Source organism: Citrus clementina, unplaced genomic scaffold (assembly GCF_000493195.1).
Source record: "Citrus clementina cultivar Clemenules unplaced genomic scaffold, Citrus_clementina_v1.0 scaffold_7, whole genome shotgun sequence".
Taxonomy (NCBI): Eukaryota; Viridiplantae; Streptophyta; class Magnoliopsida; order Sapindales; family Rutaceae; genus Citrus; species Citrus x clementina.
The window spans coordinates 12,520,282-12,528,299 of record NW_006262075.1 but is presented as its reverse complement, the minus strand read 5'-3'; positions in this window follow the sequence as shown (position 1 = coordinate 12,528,299).

The following is an 8,018-nucleotide window of genomic DNA, read 5'->3' as shown; positions in this document are numbered from 1 at the left end:
GCAGCATTTCCTGACTTACCTTTTGGGATTGGCTTCTTGCCACCCCTCATCTGAATTTGTTTCATAGACAAACTCACCTGAAATTGCCGGTCCATATCTAGTAATATTATCATTCTCTTCTGGCTCTTCAGGTTGAACACTGTCTTTCATTACTTCCTCGGTCTTGCTTTTCCACTATAGTCATACTTTTTTTCAATCCATCATGGGGCAGTGCATCTTCCACCATCATATCATGATGTGCTCCATGAATCTTTTCCCTAATCTGCATTACCTAAAATAAATAAATAAACAAAAATAAACAAAAGCTTTTTAACTTGTATGCATATAAAATGTCAAAAATTGAGCACACAGAAATATTTCATTTTAAGTTACAATCATCTTGTAATTTTACAGTAGCAAAATTTATTACAACAAATCCGGACATAACATGAGGCAGAATTCAGTGGAACATAAATGGGAATTTGATATGCACATGCCTGAAATGTTGAAAAAAACACTCAGTGAGAAATTATGCTAATATATATTATGTTAAACTAACGAAATTCTTCGGCCTTTTGAATCATGGAATTCTCAAAAAAAATAATCAAAGCGAAATACTTTATTAGTGTCTTAAATTGTCGACCATGTAATACTTCAAATTAGCACACAATAATCCTGTCTATCTAATGTGGAGTATTATTTGGTTCTCTAAGGCCTACAAGATGGGGGAAAAAAAAGGGAAAAACTCCAACTGCCAAATCGAAAAATGTTTTTCTAGAATCAATAATAACAACCATTAAATAAGAGTAGAATGGAAGAACTCCATCTCCTAGCCAAAATGATAGATCTGTCATATCCATCCATTGCACTTCAAATTAATGGTTTCTTCTCACTCTGTTCAAGGTTACAGGGGAAAACAAAAACTATCACTCGTTCTGCTCATCATCACTGAATTTCTAAAGAACTAGCTGCTTGACCAAGCAACCCTCCATCATTGGCTACTAACTATCAGCTGGCCCAATCTATGGCCATCAATAGATCAGAACCTTCTAAAGTTTCAATCATGTCTGCGATCTGTATAAGCATGTTAGATAAGTGTGATTCTATGCCAGAAATGGATGTTTATAATTGGTGCCTTCAGAGTTCACTCAGAAAAGTAGAACTATTATCCTGCAATAGTTAGTTGCATTTTGCATGGACAACAAGTTTACTCGTGTAATCAGCAAATCCAAAACTATATGCAGCCAGCAGAGTGTACCCTAAAATACCAAATCCTAACTACAATTAGTTTAAGAATCCATTCAGATGACATCACAAGGAAAAAGGAACAGAGAACAGCAGCATGCTTAATGCTTCATTTCACATAGCTTTTCAAATAGATCTTATTTGAGTAGAGTTTTGCTAGTAAAGATTTTATAAGTAAAGTTTTTACTCAAAAAATTTGTGTTGTTTGGTTGTCAATAAGGGCTTTTATTAAAAATTATAAAATTACTTTAATAAGCAAATTTTTTAAAGTTATGTTTTGAAAAGAATAAAATAAGATTGTCAAATAAGTAGAGAATATTTTAAATATTTTAATATTAAAAAAAAACTTTTTAACCTCTACTCTCAAAAGCACAAAATTTGAGGTTTTGGTAGTAGAGGCAAAATAGCTTATTTCATTTTCAAGAGCTCTACTAAAAAAACAATTAAACAACAACAAAATTTTTGATAAGAGCTTATAGGATTAAATAAAAATTTATGACCATTAGATAAGTCATACCAAACAGGCACTAAGTATGTACTACCTTTGCACGTCGTTGTTTCCTATGTGCTTCGCTTCTTTTAGAATCTTGACCAGGACTTATGTAATACAGGAGATCTGATACACTGCAAAAAGCGATCATTATAGATCTTGGTGCCACAAGAAATAATCAACAATTCAGAAACAAGTAATGTGGGAATACCCTATTAATACCTAATGTTGCGGACCGCCCAATTCGCTAGCCCAATTGCCCACAATTTCGGGCTAGAGAGCCAACACAAGGCCAAGAGTGCTAGCTTGGCCCAATTCCGGAAGGTTCTAGGCAACTCTAGCACATGTGAACATGTAAATATTCTAGAATACTTTATACAATTCCAGCACATGCAAATAGCTAGGAAATTGTAAAATACTCTAGAGTTTGACCAAGTTTGGCAAAGTTAGGTGAAGTTAGGTGAAGTTAGGCAAAGTTAGGCAAAGCCTCCCCTATAAATATGGGATGGCATTAAGCATTTGTATCGAACAAGCATTGTAATCTCTCTTTGTGCAATACAAGTTTCTTTGGCTCAATTGCTCTCTTCTCTTGTTCGAGAATCTCTAGGCTTACTTAGCAACATTCGGCAAAGTTGTCTAAGTGCTGCACGGGTTAGCTGCGCAAAACACTTATCCCGTGACAAGTGGTATCAGAGCTAAGGTTTGCACGCACGCAAATTAGCTCACGAAGCTATGGCCAACCCTTCGAACGTAGCACAAGAGGGTGTTGTTGGTGTGGATGTTCCACCGGAACCAAGCCGTGGCCGAGAGGGAGAACGCGCCCAAGGCAAGACTCGCGGCAAGTCCAAGGCCCTATCCGTGGATGCGTTGGAGCCTCGTGTAGGCACTCTCGAAATAGCATTGTCCGCCGCTCAAGATAGCCTCGTGGGATTGGAGGAAAGAGTGGATGGTCTCGAGGGAGAATACGCCGAGTTCACGATGGCCACAAAAGCTCTCATCCATGAGCAAGCGAACATTCTCCGAGGTGAGTTTCGTTCTTTCCATGATGAGTTGTTCAAACTTCGTAGTTTTGTTCAGGACGAACTACGTACTGTCCGTGCGGAAGTGGATGAAGTCCGCTCGGATTGGGCATGGCACAAGCGCACACTCTCCACAAGTCCAGCTTCCGCAAACTCGAGTGATGCGCGCCGCATTGACGTGCCAAAGCCTGACACCTACGATGGCACACGCAATGCCACCATTGTGGACAATTTCCTCTTTGGGCTGGATCAATACTTCGATGCCATGGGTGTCCGAGATGAGGCATCGAAAGTGGGCACTGCACCCACCTATCTTAGAGGCGCTGCACAACTATGGTGGCGTCGCAAGCATGGCGAGATGGGCAAGGGCATTTGCGCCATCGACACTTGGGCCGACTTCAAGCAAGAACTCCGAAAGCAGTTCGCCCCAAGCAATGCGGAGAAGGAAGCGCGAGTGCGTTTACGTCGCCTCAAGCAATCGGGTAGTATTCGGGACTACATCAACGAGTTCACTACCCTCATGTTGGAGATAAGCGACATGTCCGACAAGGATTCACTCTTCTACTTCCAAGATGGCCTCAAGGATTGGGCCAAGACCGAGCTTGATAGGCGTGGTGTTCAAACACTTGACGACGCCATTGCCGTTGCGGAGTCGCTCACCGAATACTCTACCCAATCCAAGGACAAAAAGGCCAACCAAGGCAAAGGTGGGGGAGAGAGTCGCAAGGACAAGGGCAACAACCGCAAAGATTGGGGGCAGAAAAAGCCGCCTAGCAACAAGAGTTGGCAAGGAAAAACGGAGGGCAAGAAGGAGGCGCCAAAGCCGCGAAGCCCATGCTTCATATGCAATGGTCCTCATTGGGTACGCGACTGTCCGGAGAAGAGGTCGCTTAATGCTCTTGCTGCCCAACTCAAGAGCAACCCCGCAATGTCCACGGAGGAACCCCAACTCAGCATGGGTTCTCTCCAACGCCTCGGCGCACTCAATCGCCAACAGCCCGCACTCGTCAAGAAAGGGCTCATGTATGTAAGCGCAAAGGTAAACGGTCAGTCCGTTCGCGCGCTGCTAGACACGGGAGCAACACACAATTTCGTGTCCGTAGACGAGGCCAAGCGCTTAGGCCTCAAGGCCACTAAGGAAGGAGGCGCAATGAAGGCTGTGAACTCACCCGCCAAGCCAATTGCGGGAATCGCACAAGGCGTGCACATCACACTTGGTACGTGGAGCGGAAAGCTTGACTTCTCCATCGTGCCCATGGACGACTTCAAGATGGTCCTCGGCATGGAATTCTTCGATCAAGTCCATGCCTTCCCACTGCCCGCTACAAACTCCCTAAGCATCCTCGACGAGAGTAAAGCATGCATGGTACCCACGGAGCGAGGCAAGTCCGAGGAGAAGACACTCTCCGCCATGCAATTCAAAAGGGCTTTCAAGAAGGACCCAAGCTTCTTGGTCTCCATTTGGGAACTAAATGAGGAAGGAAATAGCGGAACGTCGCCAAGCCAAGTCCCTCCACAAATTCAAGCCGTCCTCAAAGATTACAAGGATGTGATGCCTCCAGAACTTCCGAAGAAGCTCCCACCTCCGCGAGAGGTAGATCATGCAATTGAACTGGAACAAGGCGCGAAGCCAACAGCCTTGGCGCCCTACCGCATGGCACCACCCGAATTAGAGGAGTTGCGGAGACAACTCAAAGACTTGCTGGACGCAGGCTACATTCGCCCCTCAAAGGCCCCATTCGGTGCACCCGTGCTCTTCCAAAAGAAAAAGGATGGATCGCTGCGGATGTGCATCGACTATGGAGCGCTCAACAAGATCACTATCAAGAACAAGTATCCGATTCCCTTGATTGCGGACTTGTTCGACCAGCTTGGCAAAGCGCGGTACTTCACCAAACTTGACTTGCGCTCCGGGTATTATCAGGTGCGCATCGCCAAGGGAGACGAACCGAAGACAGCGTGCACAACAAGGTACGGGTCTTTCGAATTCCTTGTGATGCCTTTTGGCCTTACTAATGCACCCGCCACATTTTGCACACTCATGAACAAGGTACTCCAACCATTCCTCGACCGCTTTGTGGTCGTGTACTTGGACGACATTGTGGTGTATAGTACCACACTCGAGGATCATGCCCAACACTTGCAACAAGTCCTCCAAGTACTTTGAGACAATGAGCTCTTCCTCAAACTAGAGAAGTGCTCGTTTTCCCAACAAGAGGTGGAGTTCCTTGGCCACAAGATTGCGGGCGGGAAGATCATGATGGAGAATGACAAAGTAAAGGCCATCCTCGATTGGGAGCCTCCCTCGAAAGTACCCGAGCTTCGCTCATTCCTTGGGCTGGTGAATTACTACCGCCGCTTCATTAAGGGCTATTCAGCCAAGACGGCACCCTTGACGGATATGCTCAAGAAAAACAGAACGTGGCATTGGTCCGAAGAGTGTCAACGTGCATTCGAGGAGTTGAAGAAGGCAATTTCGGAGGAACCAGTCCTCGCTCTTCCGGACCACACCAAGCCCTTCGAAGTTCAAACGGATGCCTCAGATTTCGCCATAGGTGGAGTCCTTATGCAAGAAGGCCACCCAATAGCGTTCGAGAGTCGAAAGCTAAATGACACGGAACGCCGCTACACGGTGCAAGAAAAGGAGATGACAGCCATCATCCATTGTCTAAGAGTGTGGCGACATTACTTGCTTGGCTCACACTTCACGATCATGACGGACAACGTGGCGACAAGCTACTTTCAAACTCAAAAGAAGTTGAGTCCGAAGCAAGCACGGTGGCAAGATTTCCTTGCGGAATTCGACTATCGGCTAGAGTACAAACCGGGGAAAGCCAATGTTGTTGCGGACGCTCTAAGCCGCAAGGCGGAATTGGCAACACTTAGCATGAGCCAACCGAAGTCCGACCTTGTCTCACGCATCAAGGAAGGCCTCCAACAAGATCCGCTAGCAAAGGATTTGCTGGAGAAGGTGCTCGAGGGAAAGACAAGGCGGTTTTGGCAAGAGGAAGGCATCCTCCTCACCAAGGGAGATCGGCTGTTCGTGCCAAGGTGGGGAAACTTGCGGAAGGAAGTAATCAAGGAGTGCCACGACTCTAAGTGGGCTGGTCACCCAGGAATCGAGCGCACCACCGCACTAGTTCAAGCCTCGTATTTTTGGCCGCACATGAGGGACGACTTCGAGGTATATGTGCGAACTTGTCTTGTGTGCCAACAAGACAAGGTGGATCATCAACTTCCAGCGGGATTGTTAGAGCCGCTACCACTAGCAACAAGGGCATGGGAGAGTGTCTCCATGGACTTCATCACATCGCTGCCCAAGTCCGAAGGTTGCGGTAGCATCATGGTCGTTGTCGACCGATACAGCAAGTATGCTACATTCATTGCCGCACCCGTCGATTGCAAAGCGGACGAGGCAGCCCGCCTATTCGTCAAGCACATTGTGAAGCTTTGGGGAGTTCCAAAGAGCATTGTGAGCGACCGAGACCCTCGGTTTACTGGGCGGTTTTGGACGGAGCTCTTTAAGATGTTGGGGACCGATCTCAAGTTCTCGACAAGTTTCCACCCACAAACGGATGGGCAGACCGAGCGCATTAATGGCCTCCTCGAGATGTACCTGAGGCATTATGTGAGCGCTCACCAGCGGGATTGGGCGAAGCTACTCGACATCGCCCAATTTTCTTATAACTTGCAGTGAAGCGAGGCTACAGGCAAGAGTCCGTTCGAGATCATCATGGGATTCCAGCCCATGACCCCCAATGCCATAGCCTCGACTTACGGAGGGAAAAGCCCCGCGGCACACAAGCTCGCCCGCGAATGGCATGAGGAAGCAGACATCATGCGAGCCTATCTCGACAAAGCCGCGAGGAAAATGAAGAAATGGGCTGATACAAGGAGACGGCATGTTGAGTACAAGGAAGGAGATCAAGTCATGATCAAGCTCCTACCCCAACAATTCAAGACTTTGCGGAAAGTTCACAAGGGGTTAGTGAGGCGCTACGAGGGACCCTTCCGAGTTGTTCGACGTGTAGGCAACGTTTCGTATCAACTCCAACTTCCGCCAAGACTCAAGATCCATCCGGTCTTCCATGTGAGCCTTCTCAAGCCATATCATGAAGACATGGGAGAACCAAGTCGCAGAGAATCGAGGCACGCGCCAACTGCTGTTGTCACCGCGTTCGACAAAGATGTGGACTACATCATTGCGGACGAACGGTTTCGAGGAGGGGCGTGCCAGCACATAGCGAGTACTTGGTGAAGTGGAAAAACCTCCCCGAGAGCGAAGCCACTTGGGAACGGGAAGATGATTTGTGGCAATTCGCTGAGCACATCCAGCACTTCAAGCACGAGAGCGCGACGGGGACGCCGCGAGCTTAGGTGGGGGAGGATGTTGCGGACCGCCCAATTCGCTAGCCCAATTGCCCACAATTTCGGGCTAGAGAGCCAACACAAGGCCAAGAGTGCTAGCTTGGCCCAATTCCGGAAGGTTCTAGGCAACTCTAGCACATGTGAACATGTAAATATTCTAGAATACTTTATACAATTCCAGCACATGCAAATAGCTAGGAAATTGTAAAATACTCTAGAGTTTGACCAAGTTTGGCAAAGTTAGGTGAAGTTAGGTGAAGTTAGGCAAAGTTAGGCAAAGCCTCCCCTATAAATATGGGATGGCATTAAGCATTTGTATCGAACAAGCATTGTAATCTCTCTTTGTGCAATACAAGTTTCTTTGGCTCAATTGCTCTCTTCTCTTGTTCGAGAATCTCTAGGCTTACTTAGCAACATTCGGCAAAGTTGTCTAAGTGCCGCACGGGTTAGCTGCGCAAAACACTTATCCCGTGACACTAAGGTGACCTTTACTCGCAATGGACGCATCTGGCTTTGGAGTTCCATTCCGTGCCGCTTCTTGCTGCTCTAGAGCTTTTGATTCAAAATACTCCAGCCATGCAGCATCATCCTGTAAAACGAAAAAAAAAAACAACAAAATAACAAAAATCTCTTCCCATCAATAATATGGAACTTGAGAAATTCTCTCATGACAGTTAAGATTAGAGGTGGCAAAATGGATTATGACACGATTACACAACATAATATGACATATGACCCCTATTTTTGTTGACAAATATTGACACGATCAATAAATGAATTGACACGACATGATAAATAACCATGTCGTATATGTTTTGGACCATCTCAACATGATTATACATTTATAACACAAATATCAATTATTATGTGTTAATATTATTGGGAAAAAAAACTAAAATATTATACTAAACACTAAA